This window comes from Epargyreus clarus, unplaced genomic scaffold (assembly GCF_041222505.1).
Source record: "Epargyreus clarus isolate Ecla_fem2 unplaced genomic scaffold, WU_Ecla_fem_2.2 ptg000029l, whole genome shotgun sequence".
NCBI classification, from domain to species: Eukaryota; Metazoa; Arthropoda; class Insecta; order Lepidoptera; family Hesperiidae; genus Epargyreus; species Epargyreus clarus.
The window spans coordinates 3,616,662-3,641,926 of NW_027332235.1; the positions used below are offsets into that span (position 1 = coordinate 3,616,662).

General features: G+C 37.1%; 2 long non-coding RNA genes across 2 annotated transcripts in view; both read right to left on the reverse strand.

Moving 5' to 3' along the window:
* The window catches only part of LOC140754452 (uncharacterized), a 124,374-nt gene that overhangs the window by 13,334 nt on the left and 85,775 nt on the right, over window positions 1-25,265 (reverse strand). The window lies entirely within an intron of this gene.
* LOC140754451 (uncharacterized) lies at window positions 1,205-7,249 on the reverse strand. Its single transcript, XR_012103663.1, has 2 exons — window positions 6,865-7,249; window positions 1,205-6,610 (listed from the first exon to the last, which is right to left on the reverse strand). It is a non-coding gene; the product is annotated as an uncharacterized LOC140754451 (long non-coding RNA).

Below are 25,265 nucleotides of genomic sequence, written 5' to 3' on the forward strand. Positions count from 1 at the left end.
AAGTTGAAGGTTGGAAAACTGTTTGCCCATGGGCAGCAGTGGCCACTTACTATCAGATGGAACGCATGCTTGTTTGCAATTTATAAAAAAAATGCATTAATATTTCCAACATTTTTTTCTTAAAAATTGTTGATATTGAAACCATCTTAGAAAATAAATCGTTCGGTTTGTTTCACGAATCAATATAAATTTTAGTTTTTTCATTCACATACATGAAAGTCACTCATTCATGTCTGCTTGGCCGGGGATGGAACTCGTCAGACGATACTCTAATCGTCAGTGAACTCCAAAATAGTTCAAATATTCTAATGCTTTTAAATTAACAGCGTTTATCCGGAAAGCTTATTTATCGAGTTTATAGTTCAAAGTTATCCCGTACATTCGACTTATCGGACAAAACGTTTAACCACAGCAACACAGAAACTAGTAGTTAGTTAACTACTTAGTGCATACTACCATGTTTTCCGTATGTTCGTATTGGATTAACATCCAACTATTTTATCAAACGCAACATTGTATGAAACATTTCCGCGTACACCTTAAGCCTTAGTCGGATAAGCTTATACGTAACAAGTACAACGTACTATTGTATAGTGTACGAACACACAATGCACCGTGTAGGTAGTGGATGTTCAAAGAAATACTATGTATTGAAGTAAGGTTCACTTCTTCCTCAAATATGAATAAAGCTTGGATTGTTATTTAACAATGACTGTTTTCTTGGCTTATTGCTAGTATTCAGTGCCCGATCGTCAGGACGAGTTAATCTTAGAAACAGATAAACGATTTTCATAAGGTTAACGTAAAATTGGAATATATAAGTGATACACGCTACTGTTTACTTTTAAGGAGCCCTGCGTAACATGAATGTAACATTAAAACTCACTCCCGAGGTATTCCCGGAGCGCTATGACATGGGGCTCTTCAAAAACTGTGCAAAAAGAGCTCTCCTTCAAAGCCGGCGATGCATTGGTGACTCCTCTGGTGTTGCAAATGTCCATAGGCGACGTTAACTACTCTCCAACAGGTAGCACGTCTGCTTTATCGTCAGGTTCAAATATAAAAAATAAGCCATTAATTTAAGCGATGCAAATTATAACTTCAATGTATTTCGAATTATTTAGCTATTTTATTATTACAATGTGCATTTATTTTCCAGTTAGCATGAATATGGTGTTGGGGTTTTCAAATAATTGCAGCTTCATTAGTTAGTAACATTAATTTTTTATTCCGCCATTTTTGACAACAAGAAGACAAGAGAAAAAATATGACGTTTAGATGCAAAGGCTAACAATTTATAAGTCCGGTTTATTACGGTGGCAACATTTCCCAACATGCCCCCGGGCGTTGAAAGATAATCTTTCAACCAGAACATGTCACAGGTAGCGGGCATATTCTATTAAACGATCGCCGAATTATCCCTGATGCTGTCTTGATATCTGCTACTCGAATAATCCCATCAGCTCCTGGATGAACAGCAACAACTCTTCCAAGTTTCCACTTCAATGGTGGAAGGTCATCTTCCTTTACAACCACCAGCGAGTTGAGTTTTAAGCCATTCTTGCAGGAACGCCATTTGACTCTTTGTTGCAATTCGGAAACATATTCCTTGGACCACCTGGTCCAGAAATGCTGCCTCAGCTGCTCAATACGTTGATATCGGGTTAAGCGAGAAGTTGATTGTTCCTTGTAGCTCGGCTGGGGCAAAGTAGTAAGAGGGCGTCCAATCAGGAAATGTCCAGGAGTCAGTGGAGTGCAGTCCGCTGGATCTGATGACAGTGGAGACAGTGGTCTGGAGTTCAATATGGATTCTATTTGCGTTAGCACGGTATACAGCTCTTCATAAGTCAAATTACAATGTCCCAACACTCGGCGTAAATGAAACTTGGTTGACTTTACACCTGCCTCCCAAAGACCGCCGAAATTAGGAGAATAAGCTGGTATGAAATGAAAATTTATGCGTTCATTGGCCATATTTTCGCTCAACGAATCTTTATGAGCCTTTAAAAATTTGGATAGGTCGTTGTATGCACCAACAAATGCAGTACCGTTATCGGAATAAATATTACTTGGTTTTCCTCTACGTGCAATAAACCGTTTCAACGCTAATAAATAGTTGTTACTCGTTAAATCACCTACTAGCTCTAAGTGAACAGATTTTGTGGTAAAACAAATAAAAATTGCAATATAAACTTTAACTAATTTACAACCACGGCCTTGACGGCTTGCGCTCATAATAGGACCTGCATAATCAACGCCTACATTTTCAAATGCGTAACCACCTGGAACCAGACGCTGACGCGGTAGATTTCCCATCAAAGGAGTTATAATTTTACCTGACATGCGATTACACTTTACACATTTATGATAAGTTGCCTTGGCTAATTTTCGACCACCAATGGGCCAATATGACTCCCTGATAGTGGCTAATAGCAACTGGGGACCAGCGTGCATTAGCTTCTTATGTTCATAGTCAAAAAGAAGTTTTGTGAAAGCATGCGTGGACTGTATTAATATTGGATGCTTTTTACCATAAGAGAAGTCTGAATTGTCAAGGCGACCTCCAACGCGCATTACTTTATCATCATCTAAGAAAACATTAAATTTAAGCAATGAGCTCTTTTTAGGAATATTTTGGTCATTTAAAAGTAATTTATATTCGGGGAAAGACTCGTTTTGACATATACGAACTATTAAATTAATAGCATAATTTAATTCTTCATTTGAAATGAACTTAGTTTTGAATGTTTGTTTTCTGCAAGCATTTACAAAGCGCATGACGTATGCTACGGAACGAACAAGACGTAAAAAATTTGAAAAGCGACTGAAATCGACCAAGCTACTCTGATTTGCATTGTCAATATCAACGACATTAAAAGAAACGTCTAATTTAGTTTCTGGCAATTTATCTTTGCGTGTGGGTTGAACGGGCCATTGAGACTGACTCTGTTTTAAAAATTCAGGCCCAGACCACCATAAATCTAAATTCAGCAGAGAACCAATATCCACACCACGGGATATTAGGTCTGCTGGGTTCTGATCAGTGGGTACATGTTTCCACGTGCAGTTACCAGCCCTTTCTAGAATTTCAGCGACGCGGTTGCGAACAAAAGGTTGAAGTCTAGAAGGCAACATTTGCAACCATCCCAACACTATGGTGGAATCTGTCCAAAAATAAACCTGATTAATTTTCAGTCGAAGTGAATTAAGGACCTTCTCATACAACCGGGCAGCCACTAAGACACCACACAGTTCCAGTCTTGGTATAGTCGTTGGTTTGATTGGTGCTACACGACTCTTTGCCATTAATAAACGTACCATGACTCCTTCATTATTGGTACTAAGCACATACACGCAAGCACCATATGCATTTTCGGATGCATCCGAAAATATGTGCAAATCTATCGTGTGATACGAATCACAGACGACCAATCTCGGGATACGCAAGTCATTCAAATGAGGTAACGTTTTTACAATATGATGCCAACGCTTTACAATTTCTGGCGAAAGAGGTTCGTCCCACATTAACTTGTCTAACCACAATTTTTGCAGCAACATTTTCATTTTAATCACGCAAGGCGCTAAAAGACCCAAAGGATCAAAAATTTGTGAAATACTTGATAATAAATTACGCTTTGTATTACTATTTGGAATAACATCACTTATTGGAAAGCAAAGTTCATCAGAATTTGCGTGCCAGCTAAGACCTAATAATTTACTGGGCTGTTGAGATCCAATATTTAAATTAAGTGACGTTTGAGCGACCTCAGATTCAAAACAAGACGCATTAGATTTCCATTTTCTTAAATGCATACCTGCTGATGCAAGAGCATCAGTTATTTCTTTACGTAAAAAGTTTAACTCAACTAAATCGTCAGAACCCGTAAGCAAGTCGTCGACATAAAAATCGTGTATGATAATTTCACCTATCTTATTATTAGTGCACTCTAACCCTATCTGTTTCAGACATCTAGTCGCGAGGAATGCAGCACTAGCCGTGCCGTAAGTGACGGTGTTTAACTGATATATTTTTACAGGTTCATTCAAATTATCGCGCCAGAGTATTTGCTGCAAATATCTATCCGACGGGTGAACAACTACTTGTCGGTACATTTTCTCCACATCTGCTGACAAAATGTATTTATGCTGTCTGAATCGAAGGAGTATAGATAACAAGTCGTCCTGAATAGTTGGACCTACCATTTGTATATCGTTAGAGGATATACCAGAACTACTAGGAGAGCTTGCATTGTACACTACGCGGAGTTTTGTAGTGGTACTGTTCTCACGGAGAACCCCGTGATGTGGAATGTAATATGCTTTATGCTCTCTGGTCTTCTCTATACCGTTTTGCCGCAAAACAGACATATGACCTAACGACTTATATTCTGCCATGAAATCGTAATACATTCTGCTTAAATCAGGCTTAGATTTTAAACGGCGCTCCAGAGACGACAAACACTGCGAAGCACGTTGAAAGGAATCTCCTAAAACAACAGGATCCTGCTTAATTGGAATGCGCACGCAAAAACGCCCATCATTACGACGTGAGGTATTGTCAACGAAATGTTGTTCACATAATTTCTCTTCTGATGAATAATGCGACGAGTTACAATTAATTTCCTCCAATTGCCAAAATCGGGTTAAGTCGCTTCTAATGTCATCAATACCATTAGTACCGCTACTGACAACAGCTTTAGTAAAATTGCACCTAATATAACTTGGTGTTTGTGAAATATGACTGCTTGTCACGGGGCCAGATATTATCCACCCTAGACTGGTTTGACAAAGTATAGGAGAACCATCTCCTAATTTTATTTTTTGTGACCCTAACAAATCCCAAAAGAGATCGGCACCTATTAAAACATCCACTTCACCTGGTGTATAAAACGTAGGGTCAGCCAAACAAATATTAGACGGTATATTAAGATTTGACAGATTTATCTCATGACCTGGTACATTATGTGTAATTAATGGCAAAACAAAACAATTAATGTCACTGCAAAAACTATTGTCAAGTGACTTTATATTAACACGACATGTTTCGCCTACGTGAGAAACCACGTTATTTATGCCCAGAATTGATCTATCTATCTCTTTTGTTACTAACTTTAACTGCTTACAAAGCCGCTCAGTAATAAGACACGACGTGCTGCCGCTATCGAGGACCGCACGAACAATATGTTCGCAATTATTATTATCGTGTAATTTAATTAAAGCGGTCGATAATAATACTTCGCTTTGCTTTGCTATATAGGAAGGTGCTACCTTTGCTGACAAAGAAACATTATTCGTGTTATCATCAGTGGATGATAATGGCGTGGATATTTTCTCACATTCGTAGCTGCTTACATTTTGTGAATTCCCTATTGACCTACGCGCAGATACATGAATAAGAGTGTTGTGTTTGCGCTTGCACACCTTGCAACCAGGTTTTTTACAGTGGTTAGCAAAGTGACCAGATTGAAAACAATTAAAGCAAACCTTATAAATTGGCAATAGCTTCAAACGGGCATCGTTGCTTAATGCTAGGAACTGCGGACAATTACTTAATCTATGATCACCATTACATTTTACACAGGTTTTAGGAGGTGTTTCTGTACTAGAATTACGCACTGAAATCATACTTTTTATTTTTGGACTAGACTTAGTTGCCATACTAAACTCTTTATTCCGAGATACCTCCAAGGTCTCAATTAAATCAGCGTGATTTCTCATGAATTGCATAAATGTGTTGAATGTAATTATGCTATCTTTATCTAAGCGACCCTTTACCTCCTCCCACTCACGATAGGATTTCTGGTCTAACTTATGAGTAATAATATAAATCAATAGCGTGTCCCAGTGGTCAACTGGTTCACCTAACGATTCTAAAGCCCGCAGGTTCTTGTTAACAGCATCAATTAAATACTTTAATGAAACCGATGATTCCTTTGTAACAGACTCAATTTGAAATAGGGCAGACACATGATTCTGCACAAGTAAGCGTTTATTATCATACCTGTCACACAGAAGTTTCCAAGCTACGGCATAGTTACCCGCAGAGAACTCAATTGACTGGATAACCACCGCAGCAGCGCCCTCCAAACATGCACGTAAATAATGGAACTTGTTAATATCATCAATATCTTCATTGGAATGAATGAGGCTTACGAAGCTATCGCGAAACTCAAGGTAATTATGATATGAGCCACTAAATTTTGGTAAGTTTATTGTAGGTAACTTAACGAGTTTGTGATTATTTGTATTAGAACCTCTTTCACTGCTTGTTGACTTATCTACAGAATTATACTTAATTAACAAATTTTGAGCCTTAGCTAAAGATTTATAATAAATAGACTCAAAATCAGAACGTTCAGAATATTGTCCCTCTATATTCTCCATTACACATTCCAATGCTAACTGTATCTCATCATATTGGTCATACAACGACTCCATCTTACCAATGCGCAACTGCAATTCCGCTGCATCTTGATCATTAAGGGTCTTACCAGAAAGTGAATCGATATAATTGGTAAATATGGTTAAACGGCCTTTAAAGCTTGCTCGTTTTTTAATAAGTTCCTTTTCTCGGTCAGCCATTTGGGAGTCAAGCGAAATCAACCTGGAACTGATACAATGTAATGTTAACTATTTGACAGGTAAAAAGGTTATAATAGGTAAGTATGCTTTAAATTAATTACTTTAGGTTTACAATTGTTACAATATTACTCAATTATACTGTTTACGTTAATGTTTTAGCAATTAATTAACAATTTTATGTTGTAGGTAGGTATTTTAATTATGTAGAACAATATAATACAAGGTCACTTAAACTCAAACAAATTACGAACAATTACAAAAAAGTACCAATAATATACGCACCTTACAACTTGCAAAGGGATTTACTTACACTTTACAATGAATACAGAGACTGAATAATACTTATTATACTTGACCGAATGCTGGGTGCATATTATTATTCCCGCTTTTGTACCGGCTTTTTCTTCGTACGCAATTAACTTGATTTACTATCCACTGTGCTCCGTTCTATCCACTATCCACTGATTTTCCACTTTGGTTCCGATATTTTAGATTCGGCTACGATGGACCATGTTGGGGTTTTCAAATAATTGCAGCTTCATTAGTTAGTAACATTAATTTTTTATTCCGCCATTTTTGACAACAAGAAGACAAGAGAAAAAATATGACGTTTAGATGCAAAGGCTAACAATTTATAAGTCCGGTTTATTACGGTGGCAACATTTCCCAACAATGGCATCAAGTCCACAGTGCATTACGAGTGACGTCAAAGGATCTAGGCTCCAGAAGATGTACTAATGCAATTCGAGTTCACTGACCCGACCACGACGATACGACCTGCTGATATGACGTCAAAATTGGATCTCGCTATACAAGCCGTATGTCTTCACCGCTATATCGGCTACCTTGTTTCTTAGTGCACATAGCATTTTAACAACCTGTGTCATGTTCAGATGTACGATCGCAATACTACCGTTGTCAATTAATTACATGCGCACAAATAAAGTCAAATTTTAATCGAGTAATATTATGAAGGTACAAGAGTATTTTATTTCGTATACTAGGTTCCATAATTAACATAGATTTCATCAATAATTTTGTATGATCTTACTAAATTAACGTCAAAATTGGATCAAGAACTACATACTATTAAGTTTACGTTACGTTAACGCGAATTTATGTACTGATTTTATCGCTATACCGTATACCTTACACTCAAACGGGTGCAGCCGCACCAACGGCGCCGTGTTTAGAGAAGCGACGTCAAAGGAGCCAGCCACCTGACCCAGTACTGGCGCGTCACAAGCGCGCCAGTCTAACGTCGAAATTGGTTCAAGCGGCCTGTAGAAAGCTTGTAGATTAAAATGCAGTGGAAAATTGTGTTAGGCCTGTGCTGTTGGTGATTTAGTTTTATATGTTGCTTTATTAATTAAAAATAAAAATTAATGTAAAGATTTCAATTGCATTTTTTAAAGCATTGTAACGTCATTTTTGAACTTAAATTGTTGTTGTAACGTATCTATGAAATAATTCTGGTAAGACTGCAGTCCTATTTGGTGTTTATTAGAGATGAACGGTAATGTTCGCTCACCACCCGGTTCACTGTGTTGTCGTTAGCTTCGTCAATTTTATACAATAAAACAAATTTTGTATGTTCTTTACTCGTTCCGTATTTACTTCCTTGTATATAAAAACCGTAGATAACTAATTCTGCGACTAATTTCTGCTGGTAATACAAGATTAACGTTTACTCAATACGTATTTTCAATTAAAATGTACTAACGTAAGTTTAAATTGGCTTTCAGGAATCTTATCAAATTTCCACCTAAGTCATCAGAAGCCTAAATCTAAGGCTTTACAAAGCAAATTGAGCAAATCCGAAATAACTTGACCTTGCAGAAAATGTTATAACGTTTGAAATACACGCAATGATTTTCTTAGAACTTGACTTTTAGGTCCAGATAAGAGGTTAAATAATGATACAGGCGAAAGTTCTATTAATAGAAAAAACGAGTGTACGTGAATTTTTAACATGCCAGTTGTGTAAGAGTTAGTCAGTCGATTCTCATCGAGGCACTAATTTATTTTTAAGTTTCTAGGTAAAAATATAGACGCATAAAGCCGTTTCAGACTTTCAGGATCTCGGAAAATAATCGTAGGTAACTTGGATGACTCATACGTACCACATTTAACTGACCGAAGTTTGAACCCAGTAATATCTGCACGCCAAAGTGGTATATTGACAAGCCTGAGTTGATCCTGAATGTGTGGTGTCACTCACCAGTCTCAGCGGTTGTCTGTCTACGTCCTAGATTTCAACAGATTTTTATCCTTCGCACAAAACAGCTACTTTTCTCTCGACTTTTTCCTTTCAAACTAAGAAATGCTGTAGCTAATGGATTTAGGGATTGCTATTTATTTCCCTGACAAGATGATTAGGTGAAGTGAATCTGTGACAAATTAAATTCAAATCAAGTTATATTTGTTGATTACCAATTACCATAAATACCTTGCTACTGTGTTCTTGTTTTTGTGATAGACTTGGTTTAGTGACAGATCATATTGATCATTTATGCTACAAGGCATCAGCCTATAGGCCTATATAAGATAAAGAGGGTTCGTCTACACTACGGTGTAGGTGAGAAAATCGGATGACCTGTTTTTATTTTTGCCAGCAAATTTCAAAGTCCGGGGAGAGTGTCCTCTTTTGTATAGACGAGATAAAAATATTCAAAAAGAAGAACCTTTTTTAGGCATTCCCCGGGCAGCGCGATAGCATGCTTCGCCACTGCTTGTCCATATAATTCCGATCGATTTATTGGTGCGTATAGTACGATGCACGACCGCCTTACGAATCGCCTACCTAATTATCGTTAGTCATTTAACTTTTTTCGGTAGTGACGTGAATCGAGTGATACATATGACAAGTATATATAACGTCGTGCAGTAGCTCCATCCAGGCGGGCGAAGTCATCCATTACGCGGCGCTTCGCCTCCAGCCGGAAGTGGGACGTGGTGCAAGATTTATTGCGACCCGCCCGAGTACATTCACAAATCCCGCGCTACATAGTAACAGAAGTGCACTCGTTCGATTGAAACTCTAAGTTGTTATACAAAGTAAGGATTTGTCGTTTGTTATCATATTTTAAAATGCACTGCTGCAGTGAAATTTTATAAGAAGACAATGGCAAAAAACAGAAAATCATGGTTAGTATTTTTTTGCTCAGCATTCATGATTTGGTATAATAAATAACTTTTTTGCCCGCAAACAAAATTTTGATTATTTCTTGGTCCTCCTAGTAAAAGCGTTGCTATTTTTGTCGCACCAATTAATACATAAACCAAACAATAAACGACAATACTGTACATACCTAATTCTTTTAATTACAACATGACCGATAACAATTGATAAATTAAACTCTACGTAACTAGTTTTCTGATTACTAGAATTGTACATCATGAAGACGTAACTCTTCACTTCAAATACGAGATACTGTAACTGAAATGTAATGACGAAACATTGTGAAATCGCACCGTACGCTTTGGTAACAGGGTAAACGCACAACCGAGCGGCTGGGAGCGTCGCCAAGCGGGCGACACGACGTGTCTACCGGCGTAACTCGCATTGGCAACGCGGCCCAGTGTGCCTTATGTATTGCATCATGCTGGTTACATTCTTAATGTTAGTTTTTTTTTGTTTATATTATAGGAGACGAGCATGCAGTCCACCTGATGGTAAAGTGGCTACTGCCGCCGATGGACATCTGTAATCAACCCCAGTTATGGATTAGATATTCCTACCTGAGGTCAGCCACAGATGCGCTGCCACACCTGAGGACTAAGCTGGAACGCCTCGGAAAAGTCTGTCTTCCTTACCACACCCTTCAAACCGGAACACAGCAGCGCCTGCTGCTGTTATTAGCGTGTGTTAGCGGTGGTGCCGCCGGAGTCGAACCACAAAGGGTTCTACCACCTTCGTTTTAGACGAAGTGACCAGGTGGACTCCAGACAACCCGCAGAAGTGCTGGTCGTAGGGGATAGAGAATCTCGTCATAATCACTGCGTGAAAGCAAGAATGTTTTAATATTATCTAGCCCGGTATCCAATCTATCAGATTTTAATTTTCGCTGAAGCATTTATTTAATGTTTCTTATATAAAGAAATTGAATATTAAACAACAGCCTTAAATGCATAGAAAATGTATGCATGCATTATATTTTACCTATAAGTTTTTTTAAGTTTTGTCATGAAAGCCAAACTAAAATATAATGTTTTTTTTAATTAACTGCCATGTTCAAAAAGCTAAATTTATACGGCTGACATAAATTAAGTTTACTATTTATACGTCTTAATTTGCAACAGGCACGCTATTATAATTACCAGTAATTGAATCATAGTTTAATTATATAAACAGTTTAATCTTAGCCCCAGTCTGTCCTTTGGTAGCGAAGTCTGGCGATTAATATAATCGACGCAGTAGCGATGACAAAGTTGGCAGAATAATTGGCCGGTTAATCGATTGCATTGTTTTGACGTGGTGGGTGTGAGTCACGCTCGGCACCCTTTGTACGGGGGCAGATTTCAGCTGTTCGATACGTAGGTGTAATAATAGGTGGTCGCCTAACAGTTATTGCTGTATCTCACGTAAGTATATAAAGAGATTGTAGCACGTAGTGTATATGTGTTGAAATCATTAATGTAAGGTGGTGTTTTCTTAAGGTTTACGCCCATAAGTAGTCTAAAGGATTTTTTGCTTAACAAAGTTCTAAATTCGAAAATTATTTTATCCCTCAAGTCTTTAAAAAAAAGATTGCCGCTAAATAAAACATTTCAAGAAAGAATGCAATCAATAGCCATTTGTTAAGCGCATGTATTATCAATGAAAATGCGAAAATGTTTTATAAGCAAAAAAAAAGTTGCCAAACCGTCGCAAAATTGGATTCCTTTACCTCTATTCTGGAGGACTGCTTTCGCCTAAACTTGTCCCTGCTTAATGTACCTACAAATATCTTTCTCTAGGCTTGTAGTATCTACCACAATACCGAGACTAGTTTGCATAAGAGGGTGGTATACATTGGATTGGCACGTGGACAGCTTGTCAGCTGTCGAGGCTGTCGGGGTGTCAGCGGCAGAGACGAGGGCAGCGGCGGACCGGATCCCGCTGAACTGTCATGAGCACACCGTAATAGCTTCACAGTTATATTTATCAGCGTAGTATTATACACGAGAAGCGGTTTGTATCCGGATATTCTGTAATAACTAAATAGGTCGTGCTTTGTAGACCATTAAAAGGCTGATGTCGTTAAGTTAATAGTTAGACTAGTCATTTAGTTAATATACAATCCCGGTCGTGTGTTTTCCGTGGTATCTATTACACATCAAAATCTAGTGTGGGGGGTTTAAACGTAAGGAATCAAAGCATACTCTCAGTATACTGTTGTGTTAGTTATATGAGAACGTTTTTAAATCGAAAGTGAGAGGAATAATACCTAATCATTTTACAGCATACGGATTAATTAACATATCTTTATATTTACCCACTTAGACTGTAATCGTTTTAATATCTCCAACGACATCAATAAGATTGCAATCAAATCTTAATTTGCGAAGCCGTTCCAAATAACTGGGTAATTGCCACTGCGACACATTACCCAACTTCATAATATTACATAACTTAAGTTTATGTAACATAAAAGTACACATTGAAGACTTAACCGAAATAAACTTAATCTCAAAAAAATGGAAATGTTTTAATTATGAATAAATGATCCATCAGTCTTATGAGGCCCACTGCTCTATATAGAACTCCCCTCATTAACACCACTTCATTCTACCCTTTGCCCTAAAAAATCAACTGTTTCCTGCCGTCTTCTGTAGGGGACTCTGGTCGTCGCTGAAATCTGACGTCACTGTAATTCTTTTGTCTCAACATGGTCGGCTCTAGAGTGCCTTTATTCCACTCCGAATGAGGCGGCTCACTGCCATTACTAGATCTGACCGCTCGAGTCATGTGGCTGACCTTTTCCTATTGCCAGATTAACAGTAAGTTTAGTTCATCTGACTTTTTAAATTAGAAACTACAGTATGTAGCGGAAGTACACACCTACTGCTAGTCATTAGTAGACATAAGTCCTCAGTACTTCCCAGGGTATCTGTTTCCGAAGATAACCTATCATTAGTCCTGCCAGTCGCTAATATTAATTGATCGTTGATCGCAGATATCCTGCTCTACAATGTAAGCCTACTTGCGTGTTGCGTTCATATAAAAGTATGTAGAACGGCATAGAATTTTAATGACCGTTCATAAGATAAGACGTTATACAATATGTGAAAATAACGCTACGGCGTAATTAAAAACATGCCTTATTATTATTGTATAGGAGTAGTAATTAAAGCTCGATAAATGTATCTAATTAAATAAATAATTCAGTTATCTACGCGCTACGCATTGCTGTAAATAAATAAATGTGTGGATTTACGTACCTTCCAGCTAGTACCTAGCAGTTTGGCGCGGACTATACCTTATTACACTATCCTATAATATTTTTATTAATAGATTCAGAACGTACATAATACATATAAAATATAAAACTTACAATTTCCATCAATTAATACATTAGGTAATTAATACATTTTGCTTATTCATACATGCACAGTATCTACCAATTTTTAGAATAGAATAGAATAGATGAACCAGATTGATTGGACATTTGGGTAAGAAAGCCAGGAAGTGCTGCTGGTGCTCGGATAGGACTGCGATATAGAAAACGTGCTATTGAAATCATGATATATGACGAAACAATCTCTCTCATAACAAATGCGTCATTTTTGTTTACAGCAAGTGTTTCGATAATTTTAATGTTTCCTATTAAGGGCTATAAACGAATATTAATCTTACAGCTGAACCCCAAACCCAAACTCTGGTCCCCTCACCAAGTCACAACCCTTCTTTTAACACTTCCCCTATAAAACGCAAAAAGCTTCAACCCAACGGAACGTAATCGTCTCATTTGGAACGTTTTTATTGTTATGATAACTTATTCGGTGGTGTGGTGAGAAAAAAATGATTTTGAACTGACAAGGCATTTAACATGTATTTACATTTTAGATTTATTCTGTTACCAATTTTGTTACGTAATTTTTATTAAAAAAAAAAAACATTATTAATCTGTATAGACAAATACAAATCTATATAATGCGTATAATCGTGCATAGTACTTTATAAAATCAATTTCCATTGAAGAGAAAAGTGAAACCTCCATAAAATATCAGCCATAAAGTAAATCGACTTAACCCTTATGCATTGCAACGTTCAAGTGAAATTATTAATTTTAAACGGCAATCAATAATAACCCTTATGACATCATATATAGAGAATAAATCGCAATCCCACCTCGGGCAAGGAACCATAACTATGTACGGAACAGTCGTGGGTCGTTAGTCTTAGTCATGCTCCTAAAAGGCTTAAAGCGGTATCATAGTTGCAACGGTCTTAAACAGCTACAAATCGTAATTAGTGTTTCTTCTTATTTGAAAACATTTCGAGAGTTAGTACATCGCTACTTCAGTTTTCATAACTTTTTCCAGCTAAAAACAGCGAGAGAATTTCTTTTCTAAATGTGTAACATAAAAGATAAGTAAATAAATTTACAATAGTAATAGTTTTTTTCAAATGTCGACGCACATAATTAATATCTATTGGTCCAATACATAACACAGTACATATATGTTATGTTATGAATGAATGAGTCAACTATTTTACTTACATTTTTAGCAACAACGACTAAACATCTTACTCTTAATACAGGGAATAGGAACATGAAGAAGTAAAGTAAAGAACAAAACCTTTGTTAAGGTCCGTTTCAAGTCAGGTTCTAAGCAATGTTTTGACAATTACTAAGCGTTTGTATGATTCATAAAATCAAATTACAAATAATAACCTGTTACCATTATCAAACTTGAAGTTCAATTTTTGCGTGTAAGCCTTTACTACGGCAACACGGACGTGTGCTACACGCGGAAGCGAGCTAGATAACAAACACAGTTTTATTGTACACATCGCTCAATCTTTACCGTTAACTGTCAAACAGAACGCACGCGCTCGACCGGTGTGTGTCTGTGTGTCAACAAAGAGAACTTGTAACACTTCCTACTAGGGACACGGTCACGGATAGAAAGTATCGACACAGTACTCATGTATGATATCAAAATTATAGAACCATAGGTACTCGTAAACTACGAAAAAAGGTACTTTAAAGTATCTATACTTTTCTTAGGCAAAACGTCAAATTTCAGGGACGGTTATCCTCAATTGCCTTTTTTCAACCAACAGTTCCATAGTTACAAGATTGCCGACTACTGTTTTATAAAAGGTTCGACATAATTGAAGTAAATGGCATAGTCATAAACAGATAGGTCTTAAGTAGGTCTTTTCTAAGATTTATTCGATACCAGTCAAAAAGTAGGTACTCATGGAGTAAATGCATTGAATACATAAGTATCAGTATCGAAATGAAAAGTATCGACACGTATTCCGTGTCCCTACTTCCTACATACCGGTGCGGTGTCGTGTCGGGCGGCGGCGTCGCGGCGCCCGGCGGCGTTCCGATCGTGCTCCGTGTGATGCCGCCTTTAGCGTGGCCGAAATCGCCGCGGGTTATATTTGGACAAGAAGTCTTCGACTGCAAGGAGGGGAGCAGAGGTGCCCATTGAGCGAATTAAATGCGGGACGAAAGGGGTTTCTGACCACACACTGTGCTCAATGTAATGAGATGTAATGTAATGATGACTGATGCGCAATGTAATGAGAAAAAAAAAAACAACGCGACCATGGTTTTACTGACTGACTTGTCTAATACAACGTCTGAACATCTTACTCTGATGAAAGTGTTCTTAATAGCAGCACTCCCTCTCTCTCTCTCTCTCTTGTGGATGTCGTAAGACGTAAATAAGGGTATTCAGAACATTATTAGTCTAGTGCGGTCACAAGCTCAGCGATACGCGATGACTATCACAAAGACAGCCTTCTCAGAGAGACCTGCCTCTAGCTTTTGCCTTTCAAAGTCTGATAGATGAATGTTTTACACCAGCAATATATGTTACTTCGCCAACGTTTTATTTAGTCAACAGCCGACAGGTGTACGTGACGCGCGCTCCATCAAATTGGACTAATTACAAAACATCAAAACAGCATCGAGCAGTACACCGCCATATACGCCCGTACTCGGCCGTTTTATAATTAAAACGGGGAATCATTTCGATAGCAGCGCACGTAGGCAGCTCTGACTCAACCTGTTTCTTAAAGCGAAATGTCAGAACGTCTTACGTCACTGTTCGGTAGAGCAGCACAAACGGGCGTCGGTATCGAACTTACAAAACTATTGCCACAGAGGGTTCGACCCTTTGCGAACCTTGAATGGTTTACGACAAAAAAGAAAAGTCCTACGTGTGGTTAAGATTGCTCTGGTCTGCGGTGTTTCAAATTTTAAGCTATATCTTAGATATTTTGACCAAAAGAGGGCCTACTATAAACCTTTGCGTGTCTTAGAATTATTTCATCAGCTTTCAAACACAAATCAGTAATTTAGAAAATTTATTTTAATTTTGATTAAACATATTACAAATCAAATGACAATACAACATAATTACAATTACAAACTGTAATTATTTTAAAATTATATACTACTAGCTGACCCGGCAAACGTTGTGTTGCCATATAAATAAAAAGATGTTAAGGGTGAACAAAAACCTTTATCACTTAGGGGTAGGAAAAATAGATAGTAGCCGATTCTCAGACCTACTGAATGAATATGCATATAAAATTAGGTAAAAATCGGTAAAGCCGTTTCGGAGGAGTACACTAACTAACATTGGGACACGAGAATTTTATATATAAGATATACTCCAATTTTATTTAGATCTAAGCTCTCATCTCCCTATTTAGCACTTTTAGATCATTCATTTTCTAGTATCTATTCTTAGAAGTGATCATCAATTTAGTTGTCTTTTTTCATTCAGTCAGACAATTTTAGCTGTTAATCAACATAGATAACTTCATTCGAGCATAAAGGTCGCTCGATACCAAACTGACAAAACACAATTGCTTCGAAACCTGCGACCCTTTCCGAACCTTTCAAGGTTTCCATCGAAGGGAAAAAGAGTAATCTATAATCACGCAATCGTTATTATCGATCAATTACTTTGTCTGCACGTGCATGCAGAGTTTTTTCGCACATTAAACCAATTACTTACATAATGACAACAACGTTGTTATTTAATTTATAGATCTGTAGATATAAATAAATGAAATTGGAGTGTACGTTTGTAAACTCAAAATAATAACTAAATAGGTATGTTGAAGGGACATAACTCATAACGCTGGTCTTTTTTTTTGTCGATCTGAATGTCTTTAGGTATATATGTTATTTTGAAAACAAAAACTCACATAAACCGTTTTTTTTTAAATATTTCGAATTTATTTCGAAGTCATTGAAAAACAGCTAGCGTAACCGCGCGGACCGCATTGGCTCGAAAAATGACCAATTAATAAAAACTACAACAAAACCTCGTCTATACACTACTCAAGCATATAGATGCTACTTTCTATTGTAGTAATTCATGTTAAACAGTCAGTTTGAATTATTTTATCCCATCGTATATTATAAAGTTTACTTGGATGTCCACATATGGAGTCACGAGCAAAAGGTAGGTATCATAACATTGTGCAATCTCCAACGAAGCGAAACAATACAAAGTACACTCAAATACATTTTAAATCGCGTAAACTTAATTCCATGATAGATATCAAGGAGGTTATATTCATAATAGGTATAGAAAGATTTCTTAGAAAAAATCAAGAAGCAATCAGTCCACCTCGTTCTAAGTTATAACAATTGCCTATGGAGTCTTACTAAAGGTATATAACGCCTGTTATTAATAAATAATCATCTATCCAATGATATTCTCCTACCAAAGATCTAAATTCGACAACATCTATATAATAGAAATTGTCTACACAGCGATCTACACACACACACACATAGAAAATTATTATTTTTTCTGAAATCAAGATATTTTTTCCCCTTTTCTGGTAAATGTACAAGTTACAGGCCAAAATGAAACATCTCCTTTCTATCTTTGGTCGCTAATTGACTTCCCCTACCATTAGTGATCAGTGATCATAGCCGACTGAGTAGACTCGCCACCTGATATCACCGACCATCTTCAACAGTCGTCGACATGAGAGGTCGCTCGAGTATTAGGTCCCTTACTCCTGCATCAATCCGCATTTGAACTGCCCGATTTAGCATTCAGATTAAAACCACCTCTCGTTCGTAACGAAAGACTTGTACTTAACATTGAGCTATAAAATCGGTTCCAGACGATGCAATGCGGCGTAAAAGATGATAATCCAGAGGGGTGCAATGCAGATGTAACCTTCAAAGTTAGTCAACAACCCAATAGGTGGCTAAAGCTGAAAATCTCATTACGGCCACGCTTGGCGCGACCCTCGCCCCACGTGACTCACAGCAGGGAAGCCCGGGGCCCGTGACGTCACCCGCTCCCTATCAACCGACGGAAACTTCCAACCTAAAATCATTAAGTACCCAACGCAGTACAGTAGCTATATATTAAGGAACATAAAAACACAATTGTTATGTTCAGTTGTCGTTATAAATGTTTTTGTCAGCGGACAATTGCGTCATATCTACTGAGATAAGATGTAAGATTAATACTGTACAAGTAATAAACATATATTTTCATATGCGGCATTAAATAAAATGACAAGTTAAAAGTTATTTTTCCTCACACTACCTATCATAATCAACTGATGAGAAATACAGTGTATGAACATCAGACTACAAAATCGGATTTTAAGACAATGAAAACCACGTTGCAGTTTCCTAGACTAGAATAAATTCTTTTATAATATATGAGCACGCAGTCCACCTAAGAGTAAGTGGGTACTGCCGCCCATGGACATCTGTAATCAACCCCAGATAAGATTACATACCTACCTGAGGTCGGCCACAGATGCGTCGCTACCTCTGAGGACTAAGCTGGAACGCCTCGGAAAAGTATGTCTCCCTTACCACACACTTCAAACCAGAACACAGCAGCGTTTAACATTGCTGTTATGAGGCAAAACTAGGTGTGGCGGTGGTGGTGCCGGAGTCGATCCACATAAGGTTTTACTACCTTCCGAAACATCAGCCATCTTACCATCAGCCGGACTGCATACCAGTTGACTACTTCACTAGCATAAAAAAATAAATATAAAACTGTGCCACTTGCCTAGTAAAAGGACGGGACTAACAAATTCTATTAGCGGAACGGAAGGAAACTAAACTATTCTACATTGAGATACAGCGCAGATATAAATCTTTCAACGCAGTTTCAGTATCCGCGAACGCTACATTCTCCGCATTTAAATCTGCATAGATCGTAAACGGACAGAGGTAGGTATTAAATCCTTTATTAGAACGAATGTAAGACGGCCCACTATCTAGAGGGTAGGTACCTACTATGTTTGAAGATCAAAGTCAGGCTACATGTTAGTAGAGGTTACTGCTAGCTTTGTTGCAAATTATTTTGTATGACTACAGTTTGCTAAAGGGACATCATTCACCATTGTACCCATGCAAGATGATCCGAGACATCAGAGAAAACTTGTACGAGTATCGTACTTACTTGACGACTTACAGAAACTCCTCACAACTATAATCAAATTGGTAGCCATTAGGTTTATCGCATAGATGTACGATATAATACGTCAATACACATTATAAGAATACTATATTGTCTGCCACGGTAAACATCTGACACTAAATACCCCTAAAATGATAAGAATTATGTCGGATATTATTATGCACATCCACTTCAGCAGCTCGGACCAATATATTCCGCGCAAATTAGACGCAAAACACTTCAGCTTCTGCGCAAGACTTTTATAGGATAGAAATAATAAACAAAATTCTAAATTACACACATACAAAACAACTATACATCTAAATCTGCATCGATCGTAAAGCGGGCGAGGGAAATTTGTTTTCATTTATTAGAGCGAGCGTAAAACAGTTTTACGGTTATGTTTTGTTTTTCGGATTTGAACGAGTGGATCTTTCCAATAACTCGGAGAAGCGAATGTAAATTGTATCACAGTGAAGAATTTCTTTAGAATATATCAAGTTTTATAGGTAAATATAAATTTATTTATGATTAGCGATAAACTTTGTGGTGCTAAAGTGTGCGGTTCTTCATATTTAAGTTAAGAAACAGCTATAATAGTAATAAATTGAGTAATAATAATAGTTTAGCAGTAAGCGGCTTACTATTTTTTTTATCGCCTTTCTAATTGCTCCATCGAGCAATTGCACGTTTGCTTCGACATTTGCGCGACAATTGATATATCAAATATCAATACAAGTTATAAGCCATCCGTTCCATATTTAAATTGGATAACTTATATTATCAGTGTTGAAAGAAACTACACATTAGATAATAACATGCGTACAAACAAAAGTCACAAATTATTTATTCGGGATTAGTCATTAGTTATAGCTCCTGGATTCTTACAAGTAACGTCATTTTGTTTTAAAAATATTATTTCAAGTTTATTAATTGCATTAAAACCAATTACACAAATATATAATAATATATAAGAAACATAAAACGGAATGAAACAATTATATAAAGTACACCGTGCCCTCTCGAAGCAGGCCAGTCATCGTTTTCTTTTATGAATATTGCCCCGCAACGGGATCAATTATTTAAATTAACTTGTTTCGCGTAATTTCTTAATAACAATCACGCTAAGTGCTTCGCTGTTAGAATATACTGTTTTTGAATTAATTGCATAGCCGAGCGGATGGGTTTAATTTAATTATTAAAGATAAGAAGTTACGGAAACGCGTCGTTTTTGTAACCTTCTTGTATTGCACAGTAGTAAATATAACCACAATCGAACCCAATATCAACACTTAAACGGGACGCAAAATTGTTATTCCAAACAAAAGTTACGTAGCACATATAGATAAGGTTCTCGAAAAGTGCAAAGGTGCTAATCTTTAAAGCTGGTGGGTAACATTGACGATACGATGACGGTAACCACTTACCATCTGACCTCTACCAAATGATAAACGTTTCCAAGCTTCAGTTTCATTGCGTTCATACTTACGTTTCTCAAGTGTCATTTGATCGGTTTAGTTTACTTAATAAAATCATATACCTTAAAATCGTACGGACTATATACCCTCAAATAGTCTTGCCTAGAAGGGCGTATCATTATTAATTTTAGTATAAATACGTTTTACAGTGACACATACACAATAAGACCCTATACAAGTTCCCCACCACTATAAGTCCATTGAATTTCTTTCTGGTCCATGAAATTTCACAAAATATGACAGTACAAGGTCACCGCGCGGTCGCAGAGACGGGCCAATGTCACCGAGAGCGCAATAAAAATTAAGTGGCACAGATAAAGTGGGATAACAGTTGTGTGTACAGTGGACACTGGCTAGATAGTACGAAATGAGTCTCTCATTATCGACTTTGTTATGCCAGCTCATAACCTTTCGAAATTATTTCTTTATTGGGATCCGAATTATATGAAATATGGTAGAGCCAGTATATTATCGACCAGAGGTACCACTGCTACACCTATTGCTAGCGTGAATCAGATCTTCAGTTTTGATAAAAGGGTGTAAATGAAGACTGACTAACGTATGTACCGTCCACCTTAGTTCAGAAGAGTTGAAACGCAGCTGTGATAGCCTTCAGGTAGAGTTTGTTGTTGTTTGAAGTTGAGCATATGAACGACAGTTATCATTTACCGTGAGGTGAAGTGCATCTTTAGGTTTATATTGCTAGTTGTGTAAAATTATAAATCGGCGACGTTTTAAGCATTTATGATTCAAACAAGTCGCATGCTTCATACCACTCAACATTTGTGTACCCTTTCTCATTACCTTTCGTAGAACTTATGTAGGATAGCGGTATCACATACACACACTAATAAATTAATCAATAGTCATTAGCCACATCCGATCTATGTCTACGTACAGACAATCCCACACGACCTTTAATTAGACGTGTTAATTAATGTATGCAACATATACCCAATACTATTCAGACATGTAAACCAATATACCACACAGAGATAATTGAGATACAATTTACACATAATACATATGTATGTAATCACGCATCATTAATAAGATAACATGGCGGTAATTGAATTCGAAGCGCGGACCGAACGCCACCACAGAACGCTGTATAGTAAACAGGATTGTTGATATAAATCACCAGATATGATCCTACAGAATATCTTATGAACACAAATAACGCTCATGACGTATCTAGGGTGTTTAAAGCCCCTTTTTAATAATCGATCTATTCAATGTATTTGCCTTAGAAAGATCGACATTTGACAACTTCTGTCTCCATCCATTGAATATACTAAAATGGAAATGATAGGAAAGAAAAGATTATCTGACCTTAACTAAATGTAGGTTAACATTATTAAAAACCATGTTAGAGTGGTTCCCGTACAGGACTTAGAGCAAAAGATCATGAAGCAAAAAAAAATGGTTTAAATTGGTTCCTAGGACACAAGCTCATTTTTTATAAACCATATAGACCCATAGAAACTACTGATCTAATTTGAATGGAGTTTTGATTATATCGTTTATTTTTTCTCTCATACACTCAAAGTGAGGTGAAATATGGTGAACAATGCAATTGCACTTCGGGACATTTCTATCTACTTTAATTCTACAATTGTCAATGTGCGGTTACGTTTGATCACGTGTAACTAACTAGTGTTCATTGGTATAAATAGCCATTCGGTATGTTAGGATTTGATAGTAACGTAATATTCAGTGGCATATGTGTGGAATCCAAAACTGAATCGGTTTTGCTATAGGTATATAGTTAATATACCTATTTCGCGTTGTTGCGGTTACATTGTCATTGTACAAGTTGACATACCATGTGTAGAATTATGGAAATGTATTGCTAATTTAATCTAAATCATTCCAATTTTTTTTTATAATAATGCGATTCTAATAAATATGCTTTATTGGTTATGACTGCTTTGGTATTATGAATGAATAGCTAAGTGACTTCACAGTTTGATGAAAATGCGTCTTGTTCGAAGATTTTTATGTCAATTTAGTAATAATATCTTTTCAATGTGTCTTACAACCATTTGGTTGGTAGCCGGGCTTTACATTTTGACATTTAATAAGACATGTTTGCAATTTGATACTAGGCCTACTAACTCTAGGTACCGTAGAAGTATGAAACAGTATGGAAACAAACCGTTCGAAACGGCACAATCACACAAACATGCACATCGACCTCCCTAAGCGGTTTTCGCAGTGCTGCAGTAGCGAGTGTCGCATCAAAACGAGTGGACACGTTGCTATTTATTTGATAATAATAAAATATAAATAATAACACAATAACACTATTATTAAAAAATAATATAGTGACAATCTTATTCATCAATGGAGTGTAGGTAATTATTTTATAAACTAGGCTTAGTTTCCATACTGTTCCATATTTGTACTGTGCTCTAGGCATAAGTAGTATAATGGGGTTTACCGGAGCTAATCAATGAATTTTTCTTCATTCACACGCCCTGATAAATTAAACAAAAATAACTTATCAATCAATTAAGAGTCCACTGCGTCTACGTAAACATCAGTGTTTACATCTCCGCATTTATCTAAAGATGTGACCTTGACAGTGGCGTATTATTAGTCCGTTCAAATTAAAAACCCAGTTGTTATTCGCAATGTGTTACATACGGTCCGTAATGGTGCTTTGAAATAGAATGCACATGCATGCAATCACTCAATCACGTAATTGCTGCCCGTTTCCTAAAGACGTACGACTGCCTACGTAACGGCATATTTCGGACGTTTGTTGTGACTAGTTACAATAGACGCATGCTCTCCGTTAGCTGGATCCAAAAGATAACCAATGACGAGATCCTAAGACGAATTGGCCAAAAGCATAAACTTATGCTTACCATCAAAGAGAGGAAAGTCTCTCACTTGGATCACATTCTACGGCACCCACGTAATGAACTTCTCCAGCTCATTATAATGGGCAAAGTCGCAGGGAAAAGGCGAGTAGGGAGAAGAAAAAAATCTTGGCTGCGGAACACTCGAGAGTGGACGGGGATAGCAAGCGCAGCTGAACTATTTCGCCTCTCAAAAAACCGTGAGGGATTTAGACAGCTGATAGCCGACCTTCACTAGTTGGAGAGGCACCGCAAGAAGAAGAAGTTACAAAGATATAGAACATACTATATAGTAGCTATAGACCGGATATCGAGAGGATAAGTACAATCCACGATTCAAAACTGCTATTCAACTTTCAAATTTTCAAATTCAGGTATGTTAAGTGTCAATCCATCCTAAATAGCGTTCGGTTGAAGCGGGATGAAAGTTTTTGTATGAAAGTCACGCTGATCATTCATAATTATGAATAGTCTCACATATCGAAAGTGCTGAATTCGATTCTCGTCTATCGATAGGATTCTTGTTCCAAGTTCGTCCCAACTTCTGTTTGTCACTAGTTTCCCTTAAAGATATAACAGTCGTGTGATTCCAGCTTTAGAAAACGATAAACACAGGAGCACGTAGGCAAACATAAGCAGAAACTGCGCAACGAAGACGATTAAAATATAATAAATCACATGAGTAATTTTCGTTGAATTCGTATGTCTTGCACCAAATTATATTTACACGTATCACGCGACTACAGAAATTGTGAATATTATTTGTGGGAGGATTTGAACGACGTACACTACAATATAAACGAGCATGCAAAACATCTTATGGTAAATGTTTGTCCATGGATATCTGTAATTAACCCCCAATAAGATTAGAGTCCTACCTAAGGTTGGCTACAGATGCGTTACTATCCATAAGGACTAAATTGCTACACCTTGCATCTCAATATCAGTATCTCTCCCTTACCACGCCTTTACCAAACCAGGATACAGCAAAGCGTAAAACTGATATCATTACGAAATAGACCTCCGAAGGCTAACAACTTTGTTTTCTATGATCTTCAAAGAAAACCTAGCATACGTGTGAACACAACGTACGAATATAATGTGTTGTGTGTGTATCAAAAACGATTTATCCGTCTACCCTTCAGATCAGCCGACAATTTACGAGTAGTCTCGAGTCTCGCCGCGCCGCCGGGTGGCGCTCGATATTTCACAGCGGAAGACTTACACACTCTAATTATACGCGCCGCCATTGTCTAGGCCTTTTTTGAAACGTAGGATGAAAGAAAAACAGAAAGTGGCGAAGGGTGTGTAAAGTACTTTCAACTATCTGACATTACTCGTATCATTATGTAGTTTTATGTAGTTTTTTTAGGCCTTTAAAGGTTAACTGCGGGGGCACTATCGCCACACATTATTTGTATCTTATAACAGCAGTACTTATAAAGAGCTTATATGTTCTGGTTTATTAGCACTTTATGCTGGCCAAGCCGTACTTATCGTTTTTAAACCCGACTTTAAGTAGGATACACGATTTGGATAGAATTACGCTAAATTCGGGATATGAGAGAAATCAATTGTAAGTTTAAGTAATTAAAACATACCACCCAATCTGGTACTCCATTTAGATGTTGATGTATACCTGTAACGAAAAAGAACAAAACATTAATAAGATGACAAAGTATCTATTTAATTATCTAAATATAATAATTAC